This window comes from Aotus nancymaae, unplaced genomic scaffold (genome assembly GCF_030222135.1).
Source record: "Aotus nancymaae isolate 86718 unplaced genomic scaffold, 86718_ANA_hifiasm-v0.15.2.pri h1tg000051l, whole genome shotgun sequence".
Lineage (NCBI taxonomy): Eukaryota > Metazoa > Chordata > Mammalia > Primates > Aotidae > Aotus > Aotus nancymaae.
Window position 1 is genome coordinate 6396843 of NW_026988465.1, and position 27644 is coordinate 6424486.

A 27644-nucleotide genomic window follows, 5' to 3' on the forward strand; every position below is an offset into this window, starting at 1 on the left:
ATTATTGGCAGTCCCAAGTGCACTAATTCATATGAAAGTGCTTCGAGAAACCCAAGTGTAATTTATAAAGTAGCATTTATAATTGATACAGTGACTTGAGGATCGCTGTAGTAACCTTTCTTCCCCAGTTACCTGTTTTGTCAACCTGACATCCTCAAAATAGATGGATTTCTGAGGATTTAGTCTTTCTTCTAGAATCCCAGTTAAATTCAAGTATCTTACCTGGGAGGAGTGATATCAGAGCAGCTCTTATATGGGGGTTCTTGCAACAGAGTGTTTTGTGAGTAGAGGAGGAAAGTATTATTGTGTCATGAGGCAAAAAAAAAAAAAAATACTATCGGAAAGGCTTCATGTTTTATAGGCCTTCGCAAGCTCTGAGCATGAGGGGCTGTAAACTCTAAAGTTCAGCACAGGCTCCCTTGAGAAGGGGCCACAGGGTCACCAGGAAGAGGAGCAGACAGAGAGGGGCAGGGCTGGGTTAAAGTGCTGTCATCGACAAAACGTTGTCTTTTATTACTCCGATTGAAGCAAGCTGTAAAAAATACCCCCAGACTGATAGATTCAATGTTCAGATTTAATCAGATACACTATATAGTCTAACTGTTTGTGGTCCCCCATAAAATTCATATGTTGATACCTAATTGGCAATGCGATGGTTGTATTGATGGGGCCTTTGGGAGGTGATTAGGTCATGAGGGTGGAGCCCTCATGAAAGGGATTAGTGCCCTTATAACAGGCTCTAGGGAGGTCTCTCAGCTGTTACTCTGTGTGAGGACACAGTGAGAAGACAGCTGCCTATAAACCAGGAAGCAGGCCCTCACCAGACATTGAATCTACCAACACCTTGATCTTGGACTTCTCAGCCTTCAGAACTGAGAAAAATAAATTTCCATTGTTTGTAAGTCACCCTGCCTATAATAATATTCTGTTATAGCAGTCTGAATGGACTAAGACAGGATAATAAAGTTTGTCTATTACTTAGGATATGTTTGGAAATGAACAGTGAAGGTCTGATATCTGTAGATCTATCATTATATGCCAAGATAGTAGACACTGTTTTTGAGACTGTTTGAAAAATTTACTAGAAGGAACTTAAAATTTACTTAAGGAACTTAAAAAAGAAATTAAAAAAAGAAATCAAAGCACAAGGGTCTACCATCTAAAATTACCAGTATTAAAAGAACAATGGGAATGAAATGGAAAGGAAAGGATGAATACCAGTCACACTGCAAGAGAAACATTTTGATTAGATATTGATTAACTCCTAGAAGGAAATTGGTTCTTCCCTTTATCCAAAAAATTCTGCTTTGACTTGAACTTGGAGAACAGGAACACCTGTTAAACAAGGAAAACTTTGTGTGCTATTGCATAAGTAAATAAGAAAATGATAACTTCCAAGAAGTCAGTCCCAGCAGGGAGTTAGACGGATTCCATTAGCAGAGAGATGAGCTTAAAGAGTTTAAAAAGCTGTATTTCAGCGTGAAGAGTGCTTGTTAGAAACCCACAGAGAGTTAAGCAATTATCCGAGATGATGTTGCAGTGCTTATGAATGCAGAGATGTGGTCCACTGTCTTTGAAGGAGATCAGCTTGGAGAAACTGTTCGGTCACTTCTAGAATGGGTGTGCTAAGCTATGTTTCTATATGGGTATTAACCCAGTAAATTTGACAGCTGGGAACATTAAACATCCATGTGTCTGCCTGTGTGTCTAAAGATGCAGCAAATTCATTGAGGATAAGAGTCTATGCTATTACCTGGTTTCTCCAAATAGATGCTATTTGGGAAAGTAAGAGAAAGGGTGTTTTTCTGGCTTGCTTTTGCAACTCAAGCTTGTCCCGTAGTGCTCACATTTTTATGCCGGCTATGGGCACGCAGGCAAATAATCAGAAGATGAGTCACAATCCTGGTTACACTGCTGATTAGTTACAAAACCTCAGAAAAGCAGTTAACTTATCCATTTTCCTGACTTCATTTATACAATGGAAGAAAGAAGAGAGCTACCTCTCTGATGAGTGTACTCATGGTCCTAACAAACTTGGCATGCTTTCCAGCTACACAAGCTATCGTAGAAATATTAACACAATCATGCATAGAGTAGAGCTGAAGGAAGCAGAATGCGTTTTAGCTTAGGTGCACCCTTAATTACTGTAACATCTGCCATATTTTGCAGAGGCTACCCTGGAGATATATCTGAACAAAAACACTAACCTGTGGGGAAATGCAAGTAGATTACAGACCAGTTGATTGAGGAGAAAGAATAACAATTCATTTATTACCAAGATACCAGCTCTTTATCAATTTAATGCCATTAATTTAAAAAATCCTACAGGAAAGTGAAATATGTCATTACTTACTTTTCCACTGAGGCAATGCTGTCCTTCCCACAAATCATAGGAGGATGTTGCTCCTCTGCATAAAAGAATATTCTTTCTCTTTCTCTTTGCTCTGTTGAAACCAAGAGACTATACATAATACATAATTTTCTGATTTATATCTGACATAATAATTTGTTTCTTTTTCTTAGAAACAGAAATTTCTTAATTTCTTTATCTTGTGTATAGCCTAGTTAGATATACTGTGGTAAGCAGAATTCTGAGATGGCTACCAAGGTTTCCACCTGCTGGTCTACATGCCATGTTCAATCCCTCTCCTTCCATGGATCTGATGATTAGGTTACCTTATAGGAGCCAGGTGGTGGCATTGTCCCTCTCGTGATAACATTATTTTATTTGTTTATTGATTTTTGAGACGAAGTCTCGCTCTGTCACCCAGGCTGGAGTGCAATGGCATGATCTCGGCTCACTGCAACCTCTGCATTCCAGGTTCAAATCATTCTCAGGAGCCTCAGCCTCCTGAGTAGCTGGGATTACAGGTGTGTACCACCACACCTGGATAAATTTTTTTGTATTTTTAGTAGAGACAGAGTTTCACCATGTTGGTCAGGCTGGTCTCGAACTCCTGACCTCATGATCTGCCCACCTTGGCCTCCCAAAGTGCTGGGGTTACAGGCATGAGCCAACGTGTCCAGCCAATGACATTATATTTTATAAGACAAAGTCACAGAGGACTAGAAAGAATTTCTTCTGCTGAACTTCAAGAGCAAAAAGAGAGCCTTGCAGGTCCTGCAGGAGCTAAAAATGACCCCCACATTGACAAGAAAATAGGACTTCAGTCCTACAACTGTGATACAGTTTGGATGTGTGTCTGCCCAAATCTCATATTGAAATGGAATCCTGAATGCTGGAGGTGGGGCCTGGTGGGAGGTGATTGGATCATGGGGGTGGATGTCTCATGAATTGCTTAGCATCATCCCCCTGGTACTGTCCTTATGATAGTGAGCTCTCATGAGAGCTGGTCATTTAAAAGTGCGTGGCACCTCCCTCCTATCTCTCTTACTCCTGCTCTGGCCATGTGACATGTCTGTTTGCCTTTCACCTTCTGCCAGGATTGTAAGCTTCCTGAGGCATCACAAAAAGTCCAGCAGATTCTGGCGCCATTCTTCCTGTACGGTCTGCAGAACCATGAGCCAATTAAACCTCTTTCCTTACAATTACTCAGCCTCAGGTATTTCTTAATAGTGATGCGAGAATGACCTAATACGAACTTCAAAGAACAGAAGTCTTTCAGCAATGTGAATGAGATTGGGAGGTGATCCTGAGCCTCAGGTGAGAGGGCAGCAAGAGCAGACACCTCAACTGCAGTCAGATGAGCCCATGCAGAGGCCCAGCTAACCCAGGCCCAGACACTTGACCTTGGGAAATTATGAGATGATGAATTTGTGTTGTTTTAAACACCTGATCTTGAGGAATTATGAGATGATAAATTTGTGTTGTTGAAATTCGTTATGCAGCAATAGAAAAGTAACACTGGTACCAAGCATGTGTTGAGGGAAGCTACTTTTAGCAGATACTTTCAAATCTCTATGGGTGGGGGGTGGGGGTAGGGAGCTAGGGCAGCAATTTGTTGGAATTCCCAAAGCAGAAGGGATTTGCTGTTCAGCATAAATGCTAGAGCTGAGAGAAAAGTACAACTTCATGTATTACAATTGCATTTGAAGAAAAAATTGCAGTGACATAGAGATTTGGCTCCAAAGAGTGCTAAAGAAATGTCATGATAGTGTCATAAAAGACCGCAGTAATGAATGCCCTGATATCCTTAAATAGTTCTAATTGTATATATCATAGACTAAGAATTACAGAGATAAGAGCTGTAAAAACAACCAGGGGTAATGAATCTCCTACTTCCAATGCCATTGTGCAGTGTTTGACTACACATGCATAATGTAACAAAAATTCACATTTACATTGGATTTTTTATTCTTGATAGTTATATCAACATCTTTCTTTTCCCAGTTGCCATCCGGTTTTTAAATTAGTATTTTGGAAATATTGTAGAGGTTGTATGTATATTTGATATGATGTCATAATTATTTCTCTCTGTTGTTGGCCATCTAGGTGGTTTTGAAATGTTCATTACTGCAATAAACACAGTAATCAATACTGCAGTAAACTCCTTTGTGCATGTACCATTGTAATGGTTTTGGATTTTTTTCTCATGATAAATTGTGAAAAGGGGGGCTTGTTATAACATTCACCACACACCATAGAAACTATCCTCAGAGAAATAACAAGAAGATTGACTTGCCTATAAAAGCACCTTAGCAGATATTTTAAGAACCATATTCAGTAAATAACAAATATTTCACTGTCCAAAAAGTTTAATTGCTCATTCAGAAAGCATGTCTTTCATCTAATTGCCCACAATAGTTGATGAACAACATTACTGTGTACTTATATCTATGCATAGAAGGAACAAAGATGTTAAATGTTAACCGTAGATAAACTATGTAAGACTTATGTATGTTTAGTGAGACATATGTGTGTATATATGTGTACATATGCATATATAAATGTACATATGCATATATCAAGATAGTTTATCTACACACATAAATGTACGTATGCATAAATAAACATGTCTTACTTACTAAAGTGTTACTGAAAATGTCAGAGGCTATGAGAAGAAGAGACCAAAAAAGTGAATTCAATCCTGTTAAGTGTATATTAAAATAGATTTTGAATTTGGTGGTAAATTTGTCACAGGCCCTTGAAACATATATACACTACATGTTTCTCAGAGGCCCCTGAATCTGCTGTTCAGCATAAATGCTAGAGCATATATGTACACTATATGTTTTATGGACCTGTGATCAAACACATATACACTATATGTTTCTACTCTCTCTACAGTGTAAATAACCTATTTATGTATGTATGTATATATATGTATGTATATACAGCCTTTCTACACTATAGAGAGAGTAGAAAATGTATATACAGGCTCTCTACACTATAAAGTAGAAAATGTAAATTTTGTAGCATAATTGTAAATATTTTGTCCTGTATATGAAATTACATCTGTCAGGTTGCTATTTCTACCCTAATCAAATAATTTATTTCATTGGTCTATAATAATGACATCCTCTTTATTTTCTGAATAGAGAATCAAGTAGAACTTCTATTATTTCTAAAAAATCATGGACAAACCTTGTCATTTTGCATCTGCCATTCAAATGTTGCTTGTTAAATGAGGATCCTGAACATAGTCTCTAGGTGATGAGGACTTTGTAGTTTTCGTATTACTCTGCTAATGGAATTAGTGTTCAGGGTAGCGCGTTCTGGAATGACTGCATCTGTCCTGTGTTATGGATGGTGCTAGCCTAGAACTGAAGGTAGGTCAATGTATCATGTACTCGAGGTATTTAGCTGTTTATTTTTAGGATTGAATTTAGCATAATGCACAGTATTGGAGAAGACAGAAGAAAAAAACATTTAGATTTGCGCAGGTACCAAAATTATGGCAAAGTGTATAGCTTTTAGGGATGTGTTTAATCCTGTCCAAGCCTATCAACATTGTTTCTCAAGACCATGAATTTGCCACCAGGGAGAACTTTCCATTGGTTTCCTCTTGATGCCTCCTAAGTACTTAAACACATAACAATAAGAAGAGCAGAAATGTGCACATAGCTGGTACCAACTCTGCTGGTATAAACCAGACACTTTTTGGGCCACAACAGGACATGAAGGGGTGAGATTATTATACTGACATGGGTTGTAGAACTTCTTCTCTGCCTTCTTCTCACTGCAGTATGCTTACAGGAATTAGTGTTAATTACTACTCAGAAAGTTGTAGATAGATAATGCTGATCACCTCTTATTTTAATTATAGATGAATAGTTCAGTAAAAGCCAACTGCTCCATCCTATTAAAACCACCCTTCACTTTCAAACTTTCTCTGAGAACTGTGCATAGCTAGTAAATCAATTTGATTGTTATTCTATTCCAAAGGACATGCAATGATTTACATTCATTTGCAAAAAGTTTCTTTCTTGTTACCCCAGCAAGAGCTAGAGCTTGATTGACAAGGATGCAAAAGTTCTCCCGCAGACATTCCGTGGCTCAGCATGCTTGCATTGCCCAGTGTGACGGGCTTCCATCTGTAAGTACGATGCTCTCATACAGGTAGCAGTATGACACAAGGCCGAGAGCACCAACATATTCTGGATTGTTTTAGTACAGGGCAAGCACTGACCCTTATGACAATAAATGTAATGGCATCTATCTTCTTAGCAGGTCAATACTGAATGTCATCCTTAGGGGAGGGGTGCTGTTTAGCTTCTTGTAATTAGTTTAGTTGCCTCTGTTGAGTCCTTAATGGACTCCTGTATCATAAAAAACATTCTTTTCTGGAATGGTTGTCAGTTTCGTTGTCTTTGCTCCCTCTTTCCAAACCTCGCCTTCCCACTTTATTCTATCCCTGGGAGAAAGAAAAAAGTATGTAAATGCAAGTTTGAAAGATTAAAGTGATACCAAAGAGAAAAATGTATCCCTCTTTATTCTACTACTTTACACATTCTGTAATCAGAATTAAAGGAAAGATACATCTCGAATTTTGGTGGACTTACAATGTTTGTATCATTATAAAGTTATTTCTTTTGAAAACTTTAAATAACACTCAATTTTGGGTATTATGCTTTGCTCAGAAAATAATCTCTGGAGATGCTCTTGTGCTGCTGTCAAGGTGAAAATGGTCACTACAATTCATGTTACTTCCCAAGATTATATGATTGTTATTATTTCTTATTAAATGAACAAGATGACAATCACAGATGGGCATAGTGTTTTACCCCTTAGGGTTGTAGCACTTTTAACTTCCCGTGGACAATAAAATCAAATCTATAAAAAGTATCCAAACCAAAAATGTAGGGCAATATAGGTTGGAAATGTATTTCATTCAACAAAGTAAAATTTAATATTGTCGGATTTAAGTTTTGGTTAGATATCAGATACTCTTAATGAAGATCTTTAAAATGGTGGCAAAATGTTTCTCAAACTTTAGCTTAGCCAAGGATCAATCAGGATGCTTGTTAAAAACACACTTATGGGCATCATCACAGAGAATTTGATTCAGTAGGTATGGAAGCAAAACAAACAAAAAACAAAAAGACCACAAGAATCAGCACTTCAAAAAGTGCCCCAGGTAATTACAGTAAGGTAGTTTGTGGAATCAACTTCTGGAAAAACAGCTGTGGGTTTTCTAAAGCAGTGCTTTTTTTCTTTAGACTAACAAAATACAGGTTGACTCTCATCTCAAGATTGTAGTCAGTTTTTCTGAAATTATGAGTCTGATTAAATTTTCAAATGGAATCAGGTAAAGAATACACTGTCCTGGATCCCAGCATATCCCCATTCAGTCTTTGTAATTGCAATATTTCTTATAAAAGTAACTTTTGGAATATTTTTGTTTGTCTTCTTTTTTAGTAAATATTCATAATTTCCTTGGGTTTTAATATCTGCCTTGGTATTTTAATAAATAAATGTTATTGGAGTTTGAGTGAAAATCTAAAAAATGAGAAATTATTTACTTCTATGTTTAGCTTTATCTGGAGATCCATAAGTGGGTTTCAAGTTTATGTGTGCAACTATCTGTTAGGATTTTCGAGCATTCACTTATTTATTGTAGCTTTCATGACTCCTTAAGAGGTCTACGTCTCAAGAAATATTAAAATTTAATGTAGAAAAATTAGAAGGAGAGTCATAGAAATGCAAAACCCCATTTACCAACAGGTTGTTAAAGAAATGATTGGCCATCCTTTCATTGGTGGTATTCCCCTTTAAAGGGGATTAATAGGGTCTAATAGGAAAGCATCATTTCTTTGTTCTCTTCTCAGCCTGGTGAGATAGGGTTTTACAAAGTGGTTGCTTAGTAACTGGCCCAGTATGACTATTTTTCCTCTCCCCATATGCAGACATAGTTAATTGCCAGATTTTGAATTATTACAGTAATTTTCTATTTCAGTGACCTTATTGATAGAAGAGAGAATTATAGAATTTCTGAAGTCAAATTTTTAGTTAGTGCAGCATATGGTAATGACACTGTATTCCAGATATATGTAAACTATTCATTAGAAATGAAAACAAAAAGTCTCAGAAAAGAAGTGTTGTCTTGATCAAAGTCTCTAAGATAGTAAATAATTGAGTCTAGGAGGCTTAAAACCAGATCTATCTTATGCCAAAACCCATGGCATGCTTTTCCATCCCAACTCGATCCTATGTCAGTTTTGTTTGGCTCTAATCATCATTAATTTACTTCCTTGGTAACCAAGAATTAAATTTACATGGACAATCTCCCTTACGTTTCCCATTAGTTCAAATTTTTAAACTATGCTTAGAACTAAATTGGGTATAAGGGTTTCCCTTATTACTTTTTCAACTTCCTGATTCATGAAACTGCAGAAAAGATGAGATTTTTTTTTAGATATTCTACTTTTAGAAGCATGAAAAGAAACACTGACCCAAAGGTTGAATTCTGCTTTGACCATAAATTGCCTTTATGCCAAATTTTCATCTATATTAGGAAAACATTATCCATAATCTCATTTGGCAAGAGAATCTGCAAGCTACCTCCATACCAAAACCATTTTTATTGTCTTTTGATCTTTACCCCATTGCCTTTTAATATGCATTCTATGTTCTATTTTACACACACGGTTATAACAGAAATAAATAGAACATTTTACTTACATAGGTTATAATAGGTTATAATGGTTATAATTTCTTGACATAGGGATTTGTTCTGCTTTCAGGTCTATTTATTCTATTTTCTTCAAATAAGGCATGTATTTCTGTGATCAGCCATATTTCATCTCTATCTCATCCCATCTGTAGTACTCTGGGGGTCTTATTCAGCTTTTTCCATTGGAATTCAGGATCATTTATTTACTCTCTATGAATTTATGTAGATGCTTTCTGTAGTGTTAGGTATGAATCCCAATTCTTCACCCTCATGATCCTTGGAAAATTTCTGTGCATTTGCTACATGCTTATTTGTCTTAAAGGTTTCTCAAGAAAGGTGGTACACTCCTATAATCCCAGCTACTTGGGAGACTGAGGCAAGTGAATCACATGAACCCGGGAGGCAGAGGCTGCAGTGAGTGGAGATTGTGCCATTGCACTCCAGCCTGGGGGACAGAGTGAGACTGCCTCAAAAAAATTTTTTTTGGCTCTTATGCTTGCTTAAATTTTCAGTTTAAAACTTTTTTGTTCTGGTCACTGTCTTCTTTGTTGCTTTTGCCAATTGTTCTTTAGCCTTGTCAAGTATCCATTTTTTTGGGCCGAATAAAAAATAATAAAAAATCCTGTTCTTTAACAACATCTTCATCATCAGTGCTTCATTACCTCATCTTTTTTTGTAATTTTTCTTTCCCAATTTATGACATCCCATTGGAAGCTGCTTTTATGTAATTGGCTTTTCCACCTAGGACTTCAAAGTGATTGGAAATACATTCTTGGTTCTCTTTACATAAGTCATCATTGTAAGAGGACTTTATTAAGTCTAATATGACTCTCTATCAGAAACGCCCCAATGACTTAGCTTACTGCTGGATAAGCCATGTCAGTCTACACAAAATCAGCTTCTTACTTCTTGACAGGAAGTCCCCAGGCACTAAGAATAATTTTCTCCTTTTTACCTTGTAACATCATGTTCCAAGGTTGTTGCATATGTCTCAGAATATGTGAATGAAACAGTTTATTTCAGAAGATATGCTATGTGGACCAAGTGATATTATTTCTTCCAGTCCTTATTTATTTATTTATTTTTATTTTTTGAGACAGAGTCTTGCTCTGTTGCCCAGGCTGGAGTGCAGTGGCACCATCCTGGCTCACTGCAAACTTTGCCTGCCGAGTTCAAGCAATTCTCATGCCTCAGTCTCTCACGTAGCTGAGATTACAGGTGTGCACCACCATGCCTGGCTAATTTTTGTATTTTCTGTAGAGACAGGGTTTCGCCATATTGGCCAGGACGATCTCAAACTCTTGGCCTCAAGTGATCTACCTGCCTCAGATTCCCAAAGTGCTGGGATTGCAGGTGTGAGCCACTGTGCCCAGCCCAGTCCTCTTTTATATATGTGTTAATGTATTCATTCTTCCTATTGACTACAAATTCATCTTTTTTAAAAAAGAGTTATGTCTTGGACCATTTTCTCACTCCTTGCCAAGAATTCTTCATTCTCTCTAACAATTCAAGATATAGAGACTCATTGTATTAGTCTGTTCTCACACTGTGCTAAAGAACTGCCCAAGACTGGGTAATTTATAAAGAAAAAATTTCCTGAGGCCTCCACATGGCTGAGGAGGCCTCAGGGAACTTATCATGGTAGAAAGGGAAGCAGGCATGCCTTACATGGCAGCAGGCAAGAGAGAGCAAGGAGGAGGATATTCCAAACACTTAAACCCATCAGCTCTTGTGATAACCACCTCACTATCACCACAGCAGCAGGGGGACACCATCCCCATCATCTAATCACCTCCCACCATGTCCCTTCCTGAGGGTTACACTTTGAGATAACTATCTCACTATCACCACAGCAGCAGGGGGAAACCATCCCCATCATCTAATCACCTCCCACCTTGTCCCTTCCTGAGGGTTACACTTTGAGAGGAGATTTGGGTGGGGACACAGAGCCAAACCGTGTCACTGTTGTCTCAGATCCTTCTCCTTCAGCAGGAAACTCCCTTACCTTCACTATTCATGTACCTGGAAGACAACTGGAGCACAGTCCTTGCTGCAGTAATTTGGTATTGCCAGGAATCTAGTTTTAGTATTCAAGCTTTTAAAATATAAAGACAGACTATAATTCCTTTTAGCTCTATGCAAAAGCTTCTCCTAGAAGCTATCACTTACTTCTGAGCAACTGTTCAGTGAGGAGACTCCTGAGATGTCTGTCTGACAGCTATTCTGCTCCCTAATAGTCCTGGCTTCTGTGCTAAAGTGTTAGACTTTACCACTGATCAGTTCGTCAACACTGGGTGTTTCAATCCACTGTCCCTGTACTGAGAGACCATGGAGATCCGTGCGTTAAATACTTATTGTTACCACTGGAAAAAGAGCAAAAGAAAGGAAGATTCTATCTGCGTTTAGGGCCTTTGGAATTTCAACACAACAAGGAGTGCCTGTGGAAAGCCTGCAGTTGCATTCTTCCCGTCAATATTTCTATAATGCCAAGGTCCTGCTTCACCTCCCGGGGTCCAGCCTTATAGAGAGGAGATGTCTTTAGCAATTCAAGATAGAAAGGGTCATTAAGAGCTTCCCTAGAGGCTCTCTTAACTTTCTATTCTGTGGAATAAACACAAGCCCTAGGATATTTTTATTCTACTATTTCCAAAACTTTCCACCCAAGCGAGCGAGCCAGGCCTGCAGTGACAGGGGAGTATGGGTGGTGACAGCCTAGGGTTATCACTTCTGTAGTACTATCTGGGCCACTTGACAGCACAGTTGGGGATCAGAGACAACCTTGCTGCATTTATGGGTTCTGTGTTGGTTTTGACCAAGAATTGAAAACCACAGGGCAGTGTGTGTGTGTGTGTGTGTGTGTGTGTGTGTGTGTGTGTGTGTGTGTAAAAAAGGAGTCGTTGAGATTGATGAAACCATCCCAAATAGAATGTTCCAGTTGTTCGTCTAGCTATTTTTCATACAACCACAGAGATTTTTAATGTATATGTCTTGAATTAATGGCAAAAACCAATGGGCTATGTGTGAAGACACCAGCTCCAGAGAAGAGACCCACATTTGGCGTGGTGGATGGAAGCAAGGACTGTGATGACAAAGGGACAAGGAGCTATTTCTTACTCTTCCAGCATAATCTCTAAACCAGAAGCTTATTCCCATAGAATTTTCCAGTGGGGACGAGTTAGGAATACTTGGGAAAATGAGGGTGAAAGATGGGCTAAATATTACCTTGTAGACACAGTTCTTTGGGAATAGTTTATGAAAAAGAAATGTCAATCTTGAATCATTCCATGTAGATAGCTATTGATTTGTCAACTTTTTCTGTTAATGAAGTTACCAATGATATAAAGACCTTAAGTTAATGGTGATATAATTTAAAGTCATGCTTTTATTTTAAGTGGAATCGATTTGTATCAGGATGAAAAGAAAGTCTTTAATAAAACGTATTCTGTGAGGTAAAATGGCAAAATGGCAATTTATTTTTCTCTCTTCTCTTCCTAGAAAGCCTGTGCCTGAGCCTACTTAGCACCATATAAAGCCGGAGCTCAGATAACCCTATAATGTTCATGGCTCCTGCTGTTTTTTGAATGTCCCCTCCAGAAGCCATATTGAAATTTAATTGTGATTGTGATGGTAGTAAGAGGTAGGACCATTACGGGACGATTAGTCCGTGAGGGCTCCATCCTCATGAGTGGGTTAATGTCATCACTGAGGAGCGGGTTAGTTATCTCAGGAGGGGGTTCCTGAGTAAAAGTGAGTTCAGCCCTCACATGCTCATTCTTGCTCTTCTGCTCTCTTTTCCTTCCACGTCTTACCATGGCTGATGTAGTCAGGAGGCCCTCACCAAATGCCGCTCTTTGACCTTGGGCTTCCCAGCCTCCAGAACTGGAAAAAATTAAATTTATTTTCCATGTAAATGACCCAGTCTGTAGTATTCTGTTATTGCAGGACAAAATGAACTAAGACAGCTTCTATTCTAAGTCTGCTCCCGTGTGCTGCTCACACCTCATCACTTCACCTATTCCAGCTCTTCCTGGCTTCACACCTTGCAATGCCTTTATTTAATCCATTATTTGGTTTCACCCTCAGACCTAATGCAGAGATAGTTATTGTATTTGGCTTTGACCTCAGTCTCTTTCTTTTTGACCCTGACTGAAGCTCAACATCTATCATTCTGGTGCCCTGAGTGTGGAGCTCACTTATTCTAGCCCAGGTTATTGTAACCATCAAATATGCATGCTCATTTGGTTTGCTCCAGGAGCCAGTAGAGAATCTAAATGAAATTCTTCTGATATAGCGAGAGCAAATTTAGAGCAAGGGCATTGAGGTCTTGCAAGATATTCTCATTATTCAAATATTTTCAGTTACTACAGTCAATTCACCAATTCATTCTTTCTTGGTAACTCTTGGTCTCCAAATGTTTATATAGCCTGTTTTGCAGGCAATGCTGAACATCTCAATTTGAATGAGCCTAAACATATTTTCAGAGATTCTATTCCTTTCTCCTTCATGAAAATCTTCTCCATGTTCTCTGGAAGGTTGGTGTCCTTGGACAGGGTGCAATAAACTATAGGAGCCTCTTGAAAAGTGTTTCTCATTAAATCATCATTGCCTTTGCTCTTCTGGCCCAAGAACCCAGTGTAGTGTTCCCTAAAGACCCTGTTCTGCTCTTTCCTCTTTACCCATGCATAATCTTTTCAACTTTCACAGGCTAGGTCTTCTTTCATAACTCTTTCCCTTATTGCTTCTTCTGAGCTTCTGCATTTCTGCTAGTTGGCTTTACATGTTAATATTCATCACGTATAACTTAATATCGCCTTCTGTTATTTCAGTACATATATTATTTCCCCAACTAAATTTTAAGCTCCCTGAAGGAAAGAATTGTGCCTTTTTACTTTTTAGACATTCTTTACAGTAACTTATACCATAAGACACATACATTATCAAATAGCAAAATATCATCAATGAGTATAAATTATGGTATTAGGAGCAGCATTAAAACCACTGTAAAAGCAGTTTTAGGGAAAAAAATACATAATTGGGATATTCATGCATTTTGAAGCCTATTAAAATATAAATGCAGAATGTAGTCAGTCAATCATGGTATTCTCTGTAACACACACTTAGGAAAGGGAAAATTCATAACAGGAATAGTGACGTGTTTAACAAACAGGCATCAGTGTACTGAATGCTGCCAAGCCCAATCCATTGCTCAACAAAATGACTACAAATAAGACAGTACAGAGGAGAAGAGTTAGAGATGAAATGGGCAATGAGGTGGAAGGAGTCGCAGCTGTTTCTTTTCATTCATTCATTGAATTCTCTGTAAATATTGGCATGGCTTGCAAAGTGGTAAACAGCATTTCTGTAAATTAGAATGACTGCTCATAACCTGGCAAGAATATCAGGGTCTGAATGTCAGGCAAAGCAGACGATGACATCACACACTGCATGCGCTTTCTCCTTGGCTTCTCCAAATGCTCCTAATTCATTTGCTCCATAATATTTGAATATATATTTTAGCTGAGCCAACCCTTTTACCCAGAAATTATTCAGTGCTTGTTTCAGATTCATTTTCCTGCAGCTTGCATTTCACCACATGCATCAGGACTTGTTCTTACTTTTAAGGTTTGTTTTGTTTCTGATTTTGTTTTGAACTGATGTTCCAAATAGACAGCTGTCTATTCGAAGAATTGAAATGACATATCAGAGTTTTAATGCTGTCATTCTTGTATGTGCATATTTAATTACTTGCATAACATTTTATTAGTATATTTTCTGATGAGGAATTCTGACTAATTAATTTCACCCGGAATGGTATGCGGGTGTATGAAAAATTACACTTGGCCACTTGTAGAGACCAGTTGTGTATTAGAAATATCTGATCCTCATCTTCAGGATTCAAAGAAGTGAGAGAAAACAGCTGATTGTAAAAAACAGTCACTTTTCCTTGTTCCCTGAAGGTATTATTATTATTGGCAGATATCCTTTATTACTCAGCCTGTATTCTGAACATTAACTCAAAAGTTTACTCTGAGCATCATTCAGTGGGATGACTTGACTGTGCATCATTTTGGTTTTAATTTGTAGTCATGCTAATGTGATTGGGTTCCACCCATATGCATGCACTCGCTGCCTTCAATTCCAGCCTGACTCACACACAGCCAACTTCATTTGGACCACAAATTGTTTTGGACTAGCTGGCAGTAGAAACCCAAAACAATAATCTGGGAGAGTAGGGATATCATGTTAAAAGATAACCCTCAGGGTCAAACGTGGCCTCTTAGAAATGCAACCAAATCCTATAGCAGGGCTCCAGCACACACATGCATGTTCTTACTTTCTTTTTCTCTCTGTCTTGCTATGTATTTCTATTTGGATTCTTTGTCTGCCCTGACAACAGATGGTGTTTTAATAAAGTCCAGTAGGAATATTACTGTGAGTAAACAATGCGGCGCATGCCAATTCCATAATTGCTGGGTACTGATTCAGCCTCTTACCTGCTGCATCCAAATTGGGAGGGAACCAACTGTGCTCGCACCTACCGGCAGCAGCCCGCTCGCCCGCAGCTGTGGTGTGCTTCAGCAGCTAGCCTCGCCACGGAAGGTAAATTGCGGCTCCTGTCATGCTTCTTGGCACCGGGTCTAGAGAACACTGCCATCTGGCTTGTCATCAAACATGGTCATTGAATCTCTCAGAGATAAAATGGCTTTTAAAAAATCTTGCTGTTTTTTTTAAAAAAATTGACACACATAAAATTTATTATCTTTCTCTTTACAGGCACGGTATATTCTAAAATAAATGTTTGAGCTTATTTCAGCAATAGCTTCCAGAGTGTTGTTTTTCCTCACTGATTCCCACGCTCAAAGGGATTTATAGTCTAAACCTATTATATGTTAATGGAAAATTTAAATTCATCGTATCTGGCCAAGAAATGCAAGCTCTCATTTGTATGTCTCATTGGGGAAGGGCAAAAAGTTAGATTAACTCTCTGAACAATTTTCATTTGTTTTTGATTGTACAGAAACATGTCCTTAACTCTTTTACAAATTTATTTAGAAAAGAGGGCAGGTGAAGCAAATAAAGATTCTAATTTAAATGTATGATATTTGTCCCCTCCCAACGGTCCCCTCAAATTACCTGCTAAATAGAAGGCTCCAGGAAAATCAAAGTGGCTTTGGCAGCCAGAAAGAGACAGTCAATGCTTACTCATTTTGTAAGAAGGCCAGCAGCATGTGATGTTTATCCAAGGATCATATTTTAAGTGACATCCAGTTTCTTCAAATACTGCCGTTTTCAACAGAGTCCTCTAAACACTTTAGGTAGTGCCTACAATTATAAAAACAAACAAAAAGCAAAACGAACTGCAGAAACTGCAGAGAGTAGCCTTAAAGTAGAGAAAGGTTAATGTCTGCTGGCTGACATACTCAGAGAAAAGCCTCTTGTTTCCTGGTTTGTCTGTTCAAGTAAATAAAATATATTAAATTGATACGACACCAGACTGTTTAGAGTTCATGCCAATTCCTTCTTTTCAGTAGAGGCTGCCAACTCCCCAGCTAGACTGATTGTTACATGAAATGTTAGTATTGCATCATTTTCCCTTCCATCGATTTTTAGATAAAATGATCCTGGTTTTGAATATTTTGAGTAGAATCTGAAACAAATGCAAAAACAGACAAAAATAGTATACTCAAACTCTTACACATTACCCATTCTTTTTTTTTGAGACGGAGTTTCAGTCTTGTTACCTAGGCTGGAGTGCAATGGTGCGATCTCGGCTCACCACAACCTCTGCCTCCTGGGTTCAAGCAATTCTCCTGCCTCAGCCTCCCGCTCAGCCACGCGCCACCATGCCCAGCTAATTTTTGTATTTTTAGTAGAGACGGGGTTTCACCATGTTGACCAGGATGGTCTCGATCTCTTGACCTCGTGACTCACCGGCCTCGGCCTCCCAAAGTGTTGGGATTATAGGCGTGAGCCACCGCGCCCGGCCATATTACCCATTCTTAACAAGCACTCATCCAAAGTTCCCTATCTATACCTCTTTCCTGGTGTATTTGAAGCAAATTCTATACCATAAATATTTATCTTTATTTTTTAAAGTCACAGATCTTTTTGTCCCTTTCTGTAATTTTTTTAGTATGACTTCAAACAAAGAAAATTGTAATAGTATGAGGAAATCCCAGAAACTCTTAATCAAACTTTGCTAATGTTTTATATCTGCTTTGCCTTTTTTGTATTTTGTCTCTTTACATATAGTTTCAAACAAATGCATACTTTTTTGAAGTCATTTAAGGGTGTAGTAGGTTTCTATTATTACAGTAACATGTAAGTCAGAAACTCAAATACTGCATGTTCTCATTTATAAGTGGGAGCTAAACAATGGCTATACATGGACATAAAATGGCAATAAAAGATACTGGGGACTCCAAAAGGTGAGAGCGTGGGAGACACCAAGGGTTAAAAATGTGACCTGTTGGGTACAATGTTCAGTATTTGGGTGATGGGTACGCTAGAAACCCAAACCTCACCATTATGCAATATATCCATGTAGCAAACCAGAACATATATCTCTGAATCTAAAATTAAAACTAAAATAAAAATAAAATGTACATGGAATGGAAAGGAAAAAACCCACAAATTCCTTACCTTAACATTCTAGAATTCAGAAATCCAATACAAGATTTCTGAGGCCAGAAAATGTGTCAGCAGGTCTTCTAGAGTGTTTAGGGAGAATCTGCTCCCTGACCCTTCCAAGTTCTAGAGGATGTTTTAATCCTCTGGTTTCTCAAGGTTGCCTATATTCCCTGACTTGCAGCCCCTTCCATCTTCCAAGCCAGTATCTGCATCACTTTGAAATCAGCCTCTGTCCTAATCTCCTAGTCTTTGCGTCTGCTTCTCCTGGTTTCCTCTTTCTTTTTTCTAAGAAATTTGTGATTACATTGGGCCTGCCATGATAATCAAGGATAACTTCTTCATTTTTAGATTTTTAATTGCATCTTCAAAGCCCCTTTTGCTATGTTAGAAAACCTATTTGCAGGTTCAGATATCATCAGGGAGAAGGAGATACTGTGCACGCTATCTCTAGTGTTTCACTGAGTACTTCCTAAGAACGATGACTTTCTCCTACACAACCACAGCAAAACAAGTCAAAATTAGAAAATTATCTAACCTGCACTCCATAATCTAATTTCATCAATTGTCCCAGGAACTTTTTTCATCCAGCACCACATAAAATCCAAGATCCTAGATTATGTTTAATTGTCATGTTTCTTTGGTCAACTTTAATCTAAATGAGATTCTTACCTTCATTTTGTCATTTATTTTGACATTCACAAGGCAATAGGCCTGTTAGTTCATAAAATGTTCTACCATTTCTATTTGTCTATTTTTTATGATTGAATTCAGATTATAAATTTTTGGTAGATGTGATGGGTAAGTTTTATGTGTCTACTTGACTAGGCTCTGGTCCACATTTGTCAGGTCAAATGCTTATCTAGAGATTTCCGGGAAAATAGTTTGTAGATGTGGTGAACATCTAGAATCAGTTGACTTTTAGACAAAGTGAGAACCTTAGATAATATGAGTTGACCTTATCCAAGCAGTGAAGGCCTAAAAGCAAAACTAAGGATTGCCTCAAAACTGTAATATAGAAATCGTACCTGAGTTTCCAGTCTGCCACTGCGCACTACAGATTTGGACTTGCCAGCCCCCTAACCACATAAACCAGTTCCTTAAAATACATTTCTTTGTATAAATATATCCTGTTGGTCCTGTTTCTCTGACTGATACAGCAGGTGTGGCAGAGAAGTGACACTGGCCTAATCCTAATCAGTGCCTAATTCTAATAAGAGGTACATAATGTCAGCTTATCTCAATGCTGAAAATACTGACATTGATTACTTGGTTAAAGTGGTATCCATTAGCTCTCTTTACTATGAAGTTACACCAGTTTTTTTTTTTGGTAAATTCTGAGTAATTTTTAGAGTGATTTTTTTCAGATTGTGTACGTTTAGAACTCTTTGTTAAAACTTTCCTTGCTAGATTTGGCATTTACTGATTATTTTCTGCTCCATCATTTCTTCCATGTTAGTTAAAATTTCACCATAAGCAAGAGCTTTCCCTTCTCTTCCATTAAGTAATTTAATCATTTATTGATAATCTGTATACATTTATGTATCCTCATTTTTTTCTATAGTTATAATTAATGATATTTTATGGCCAGTTCACTTATTCATGAGAAGCACTTTTAGGCAACTCTTCTTAAATCTAGCATTGGCGTAATGTTGGTAGCTTAAAGTCATCCATAATGGAGTATTTACAATGTAAAAATCAGCAAATACTGCCAACCAGGGCTTCCTGGTTGTAATTTTCCTATATTGTAATTTTTCCATTATGGACAGCCAGTTTACTAGCATACCATAGTATATAATCCATTACAATCAATATTTATTTTTATAATAAAATTGTTTGAGATTTAACCAGTAGGAACCCCAACAAACTGTATCCTTTGTCCTCTTAACATAGCTCCATTATTCATCATTCTTTGAGCACTTTGATTTTCTGGCTTAATATAATGTTCTAGAATGATCTTGTACTTTGCCTATGCTAGCTCTAAAATCATTTTTTAGTTAAAGGAAATCTGTTTGCTTTTCATGGAGAATCAGGTTTAGAAACCAAAGTGAGTGCTGGGTCTTTGTCAATAACATTGATATGTCATTGCTTCTTCAGCATAGGCAGTGGATATGTAAATCTACAATAATACCTGTATCTATTTCTATATTTGAAACCATAAATTTATTCTGATACTTATCATTATAATCTAATACCACAGGGTAGAATTTAGTCTTCCTCCTTTCCATACTTCCAACTTAATTCTCCAACAGTGATAAATCTAGCTCCCATTATTCTCAATATAGTTAATAATGGGTCCAAGCCTAGACTAAACAGAAATGTACATAAACTATAGCAAGTAATATAATGCTAGTTTTGGAATGCTAGTTCCTCTCCCTGTGAAAAACAATGTCAATACCTAAAAGTTATCACCCATTTGTAGTGCTTTTTAGGGAAAGTTTATTTAAAATAAAGTACACATTTAAAGTTAAAGTTTGCTGAGTTTTTAAATATGCATAAACTCATAACTCACCCCCCATAAAGATAAAGAATATTTGTATCACACAAGAAGATTCTCTTTAATTACTTTTCACTGACCACTGAGACAATCAAATTCTAATTCTTTTTCACCATAACTTAGTTTGGTCTGCTTTTTAACTTCATGTAAGTGCAATCATAGGTTAGGTAGTAATCTAATTTGTATCCTGCTTCACTCAGCATAAAATCTGTGAGACTCATTCTTGTTGCTATGTATGTCAGTAAGTTACTCCGTTTTATAGTTGAGTAATACTCCTTGTGTTAAAATCCCACAATTTGTTTATACATTTTCATGTTGATTTCAGTTTAAGTAGTTTCCAGCTTTGGGCTACAATGAATGAAGCTGCCATGAAGATTTTCATACAAGTGTTTTTATGAGCATGTGTTCTCATTTATCTTGAAAAAATTCCTAGGAATGGAATTGCTGGGTCATAATGTTTGAATAGACTTAGCTTTAGATGAGCAATGTTTTTCAAAAGTAGCTATACCATATTCTCTCTTTTGGCCAATACAGAATAATAGGGACTGGATGTACCCTCAGATACTGAACAGCAACCTAAATTGGATAAAGTATGTAAAATGAGGGTTTAAAATATTGGACAGCTGGCAGTACAGGATGTTGATGCTTGAAAGAAAGAAAACAAGTAACAATGATGATCTCTACAGCTTCATCAGATTACTGTCTAAAGGATAGGTATCTAAAGCCTTCCTTAAATATTGATATAATATGGGAGTAGCAGACGAGTTGAACTGAGAGGATTCATCGTCAGCAGATTGAGCTGAAGGCCACACTGGGTTAAGAAGGAGATCAGAGTGCAAGATGAAGCACTAGAGAGGAGGGCACTGTACAGACAGAAACCTTCAATGACATGCAAAGAGATCCGTAGAGTCCTTGCTGAGCACTGACCTACATACATGTGTGAGGAAACAACCTGAGCCTGAGAAAAGAACCACCAAAGGAGAGAATGCTGAACAGCCTCTGCAGCTTACACAGAACTATGAAGAGATTGTATTCCACCTGTCGGAGTGAAAAGACCTCGTCATACATGGGGTTTCAGGTGGCATTCTCATAAGATTATCAATAATAAATAAATAATAATAAAATTATTAATTTAGCAGTGAGGCTAAATTGCTCTGGGTAAAGACTTCTCTAAACATACCTTAATGATGCTTAAAAACAAACCTTTGAAAGGATTTAAGTAGTGAAAAATAATTTAACTGCATGCTAAAACAAGATCCAACATTTCTTAAAGGAGTATAACAAAACCCAGCACCTTGCAATGTAAAATGTAAAATGTCCAACATCCAACAAAAAATTAGTTGGTGTGTGTGATTATTAATACTGAGTGTCAACTTGATTGGATTGAAGGATGCAATATTGATCCTGGGTGTGTCTGTGAGGGTGTTGTTAAAGGAGATTAACATTTCAGTCAGTGGGCTGAGGATGGCAGACCCATCCTTAATTGGGTGTGCCCCATCTAATCAGCCACCTGGGAATATAAAGCAGGCAGAAAAACGTGAAGCCACGAGACTGGCCTAGCATCCCAGTCTACATCTTTCTCCCTTGCTGGATGCTTCCTCCTCTAGAATATTGGACTCCAAATTCTTCAGTTTTGGAACTCAGACTGGATCTTGTCATCATGTAAGTTAAAACTTAATAAACTCACCTTTATATAGATATATATAGATATATAGATATAGATGTCCATCCTGTAAGTTCTGTCTGTCTAGAAAACCCTGACTGATGATACAGATTTTAGTACCAGGAGTGGTTCTAGAGGAAAATAATATTAAGAATGGAGTTCTTTCATTGATTTTGGGGTTTCTGGAGTTGGCTGCTTAATATGATTAGACCCCAAAATGCTAAGGACTCTATTTCCAATAGTATGGAGAACACTGATAGTCCTTGGTGTGAACTGTTGAAAGAGTTATGCAAAATAAATGCATTTGACACTCCTGATTCACCACTCATGAGAGGCAATAAGTTTAGTGACTCTATACATAATACTCTTGAACATATGTGGAGAATCAAAAAACATAATGAAGCTGGTTGGTTGCTTCTAAGTTCAATGGACAGGGTGACGAAAGAAAATGAACTCAGGGATTCCGTCTCCTGGCTCAGAAACACATACTGAGCCTCAAATCTGCTAAGATTGCCCTGAGTGAGAATCTTATCTCCTATAGAGAAATAGCTGAAATTGTAGAAAAACAGTATTCAAGGCTCCAGTGAGCTACGGATGCCTCATGGGGAGTTCCCTATGATCAGTTGACAGAGGAAGAGAAGACTACGGCTTGGTTGACAGAAGATTCTGCATGATATGAAGGTGTCACCCAAAAGTAAACAGCTGCAGCACTAGACTCTTTCTAGGACATCCCTGATGGACAGCAGTGAAGGGAAATCTTCCCAGTAGGCAGAACTTTGAGCAATGCATCTGATTGTGCACTTTGCATGGAAGGAGAAATGGCAGATATGCGATTTTATACTGATTCATGGGCTATAGCCAATGGTTTGACTGGATGGTCAGGGACTTGGAAGAAGCACGATTGGAAAATTGGTGAAAAAGAAATTGGGGAAGAAGTATGTGGATGGACCTCTCTCAGTGGTCAAAACCTGTGAAGATACTTGTATCCTATGTGAGTGCTCACCAACGGGTGACCTCAGTGGAGGGAGTTTAATAATCAAGTGGATAAGATATGTTCTGTGGACACCACTCAGCCACTTTCTTCAGCCACCCTGTCATTGCCCAATGGGTCCATGAACAAAATGGCCATTGTGGCAGGGATGCATGAGCTCGGCAACATGGACTTCCACTCAACAAGGCTGATCTCGCTATGGCACTGCTGAGGGCCCAATTTGCCAGCAGCAGAGTCCAACACTGAGCTCTCAATATGGCACCATTCCTCGGGGTGATCAGCCAGTTACCTGGTGGCAGGTTGATTATATTGGACCTCTTCTATCATGGAAAGAGCAGAGGTTTATCCTCACTGGAATAGACACTTACTCCGGATATGGGTTTGCCTATCCTGCGTGCAATGCTTCTGCCAAGACTACCATCCATGGATTCATGGAATTCCTTATCCACCATCGTGGTATTCTACACAGCATTGCCTCTGACCAAGGCACTCACTTTACAGCTAAAGAAGTGTGACAGTGGGTTCATGCTCATGGAATTCACTGGTCTTAGCATGTTCCCATAATTCTGAAGCAGCTGGATTGATAGAATGGTGGGATGGCCTTTTGAAGTCACAATTACAATACCAACTAGGTGACAATACTTTGCAGGGCTGGGGCAAAGTCCTCCAGAAGGCCGTGTATGCTCTGAATCAGCATCCAATATATGGTACTATTTCTCCCATAGCCAGGATTCATGGGTCCAGGAATCAAAGGGTGGAAGTGGAAGTGGCACCACTCACCATCACCCCAGTGATCCACTAGCAAAATTTTTGCTTCCTGTTTCCATTACATTACATTCTGCTGGCCTAGAAGTCTTAGTTCCATAGGGAGGAAGGCTGCCTTCAGGAGACACAACAACGATTCCATTAAACTGGAAATTAAGATTGCCACCTGTACGCTTTGGACTCCTCCTACCTTTAAGTCAATAAGCTAAGGGAGTTACAGAGTTGGCAGGGTGATTGACTTGCACTATCAAGATGAAATCAGTTTATTACTCCACAACAGAGGTAAGGAAGAGTGTGCATGGAATACAGGAGATCCATTAGGGCATCTCCAAGTATTATAATGCCCTGTGATTAAGGTCAATGGGAAACTACAATGGCCCATACCAGACATGACCCAGACCTTTCAGGAATAAAGGTTCGGGTCACTCCACCAGGAAAAAAGCCATAATCTGCTGAGATGCTTGCTGAAGGCAAAGGGAATACAGAATGGATGGTAGATGAAGATAGTCATCAATACCAGCTATGACCACTTGACCAGATGCAGAAATGAGGACTGTAATTGTCATGAGTATTTCCTCCTTTTGTTAAAAACATGTTTCTGCATATATACACGTGTACAAAGAAAATATCTTCATTTTATTTCCTTTTCCTTTATCATGTAACATAAGATTTATTAACTTCATATTAGCATTTAAGTATTGTTAACTTTATGTGATAGTATTTGGGTTGGGGATTGGTGCATTTCTGGTTGTATGAAGGATAGTTGCATTAAGTTAGGTGTAATTATGACCTTATTATTGTCTTTATTTGAAGACTGTGGATAATCTTAGGAGATGCGTATGGGCTCAAGTTGACAAGGGGAGGACTTGTGATGGTTAATACTGAATGTCAACTTGATTGAATTGAAGGGTGCAATATTGATCCTGGGTATGTCTGTGAGGGTGTTGCCAAAGAACATTAGCATTTGAGTCAGTGAGCTGGGAGGGCATACCCATCCTCATATCAGGTGGGTACCATCTAACCAGCCACCAGCAAATATAAAGCAGGCAGAAAAATGTGAAGGGATGAGACTGGCCTAGCCTCCCAGCCTACATCTTTCTCCCATGCTAGATGCTTCCTGCCCTAGAACATCAGACTCCAGGTTATTCAGTTTGGGGACTTGGACTGGTTCTCCTTGCTCATCAGCTTGCAGACAGCATGGGACCTTGTGATCGTGTAAGTTAATACTTAATAAACTCATATATATATGAGTTTACATTTCCATTTAGTTCTGTCCCTCTAGAGAACCCTAACTAATATGGTATGCAAATAAGCAGAAAACTATTAATATGACTCATGAAGAGAGAGAAAAATTAGTCAATAAAAACAAACCAAGTTTTTGCAGTGATAATCAAAGCAGCAGACCAGGACATTAAAGTGAATCTTATGAATAGTACAAAAAGGTTGAGGGAAACATGACTGTGGTGAGGAGAGAAATGAGAGATGGAAAAATGACTCAAATGAAACTACTAGATATGGTAAAAATTATAAATGAAATGGAAAACACTGCATGAGAGGAACAGCATATTAAGGCACTGCAGAGAAAAAGACATGGGAGTGGAAATTACTCAAATGAAGGAGAGAGAGAGAGAGAGAAAAGGAGAGATGGAGCGAGACTAAAAATCCCTCAAAGCATCTGTAATCTGTATGACATTAGCGGGGAACATAACATGCATATCATTGCAGTCCTACTCTCTGATAAAATAGATTTTAAACCAACAAAGATCAAAAGAGACAAAGAAGGGCATTACATCATGGTAAAAGCATCAATGCAACAAGAAAAGCTAACGATCCTAAATATATACGCCCCCAATACAGGAGCACCCAGATACATGAAGCAAGTTCTTAATGACCTACAAAGAGACTTAGACTCCCACACAATAATAGTGGGAGACTTTAACACTCCACTGTCAGCTTTAAACAGTCAATGAGACAGAAAATTAACAAGGATATCCAGGACTTGAACTCAGACCTGGACCAAGCAAACCTAATAGACATTTATAGAACTCTCCACTCCAAATCCACAGAATATACATTCTTCTCAGCACCACATCACACCTACTCTAAAACTGACCACATAATCGGGAAGTAAATCACTCCTCAGCAAATGCAAAAGAACAGAAATCATAACAAACAGTCTCTCAGACCACAGTGCAATCAAGTTAGAACTCAGAATTCAGAAACCAACCCAGAACCGCACAGCTTCATGGAAACTGAACAACTGGCTCTCGAATGTTGACTGGATAAACAATGAAATGAAGTCAGAAATAAAGATGTTCTTCCAAACCAAAGAGAACAAAGACACAATGTACCAGAATCTCTGGGACACATTTAAAGCCGTCTCTAGAGGAAAATATATAGCAATAAATGCCCACATGAGAAGCAAGGAAAGATCTAAAATTGACACCCTATTGTCAAAATAGAAAGAGCTAGGAAACCAGCCTGGCCAATATGATGAAACCCTGTCTCTATTAAAAACACAAAAATTAGCTGGACATGGTGGTGGGTGTCTGTAATCCCAGCTAATCAGGAGACTGAGGCAGGAGAATCACTCGAACCTGGGAGACAGAGGTTACAGTGAGCCGAGATCGCACCCCTGCACCCCAGACTGGTCAACAGAGCGAGACTCTCTCTCAAAAATAAAAAGAAGAAGAAAAGAAATACACCAAGGCACACAGAAAAGAAGTTACTTTTGGCATAAGAATAAAGATACAGTGTGTGCAGAGGAACAGATAAGAAAAGGAAACTTTTGCTTGAAATTATGCAAACCAGAAAGTGAAGACATTTTTATTTAGGGGGGTTATATAATTTGGATTTATTTATCCAGAAAAAATATATGTCTCAAAACTGAATGGAAATAAAGACTTTTTCAGGCAAACAGAAGGTGAAAGAAATCATTGCCAGACTCCCTCCACTACAAGAAATGTTAAAGGGAGTTCTTTGAGGGGGGAAGGATAATGGAAATTTGGATTAGAAGAAAACGGAAAGCATCACAATAATAAATATATGGATGACTACAAAATTTTAAAATTTATTATACCTTTAAACAATAATTGACAACACAAAAATAACGTATAGTATGAGTGGATGAACAGGAGGAAACAAAATGGATGACAACAATATTACAAAAGATACATGCCGTGGTACAATATTATTTAAAGGTAAATTGTAATAAGTTAAAGATACATATAAGACTTACAGCAAACATGAAGAGAAGGTGTTAAATTGAAATCTTATCAAGTATGTTCTCTGATCGTAATAGAATTAAATGAAATTAAATAAGAAATCAATAATAACAATAAACTGAGATATTTATAAGTTAGCATACTTCTAAGTAACCCAAGAATTAATTAATGTATTGAATAAAGACAGCAATTTTTTAAAAAAATTAACATTGTGGGATGCAGCTAAAAAAGTCTATCATTTTAATCCCTTTGGATTTATTGTTCAGGTTCTGGTGTTATTTATTACGTTATGAATTCCTGTGTCTTTCTTTTGGAGAATAATATTCAGAAACCAAGATAGAGATACTAGATAAAGTTATTGCTAGTGGGATATTATTGTGTCTAGGTCCTCCCACTGAACAGAGCTGTGAGATTAATAACACAGATATATACATACAACATGCATACATTTGTGTAGATGTATACTTCACCAGATACATAGACAAATGCATATATCTCTATATCCATAGATCTATCATACATCTACATTAAAATCCATGCTTTCACACTGATGCGTTAGTTTCAGTAACTTCCCATTTCATGCCTTACTCCTTATTTTGAAAGTAAGAAAACTGGTTCTCACTATCCACAGTGTATTTATATATGTGTTTAGTCCTAGAATACACATAAAAGTAGTTTCAGAATTGCCAATCCATGCCTCTGTGAAAAATAAATCTGCTACTAATAATTCATTATTTTTTCACAGTTCTTGCCTTTAGCATGAGCACATGGTACAAATACTGTATTATGTTGAAAAAAGTTA

At 37.9% G+C, this 27644-nt stretch overlaps 1 long non-coding RNA gene across 1 annotated transcript in view; it reads right to left on the minus strand.

Annotated features, from left to right (window-relative positions):
• Nucleotides 1-15650, minus strand: part of LOC105708741 (uncharacterized) — a 35318-nt gene extending 19668 nt beyond the window's left edge. The window contains exons 1-2 of the long non-coding RNA XR_001105381.2: nucleotides 15569-15650; nucleotides 2354-2444 (exon numbers count right to left, since the gene is read on the minus strand). This is a non-coding gene — a long non-coding RNA (uncharacterized LOC105708741). The remainder of the gene's footprint in view (nucleotides 1-2353; nucleotides 2445-15568) is intronic.
• Between the last annotated feature and the right edge of the window lie 11994 nt (nucleotides 15651-27644).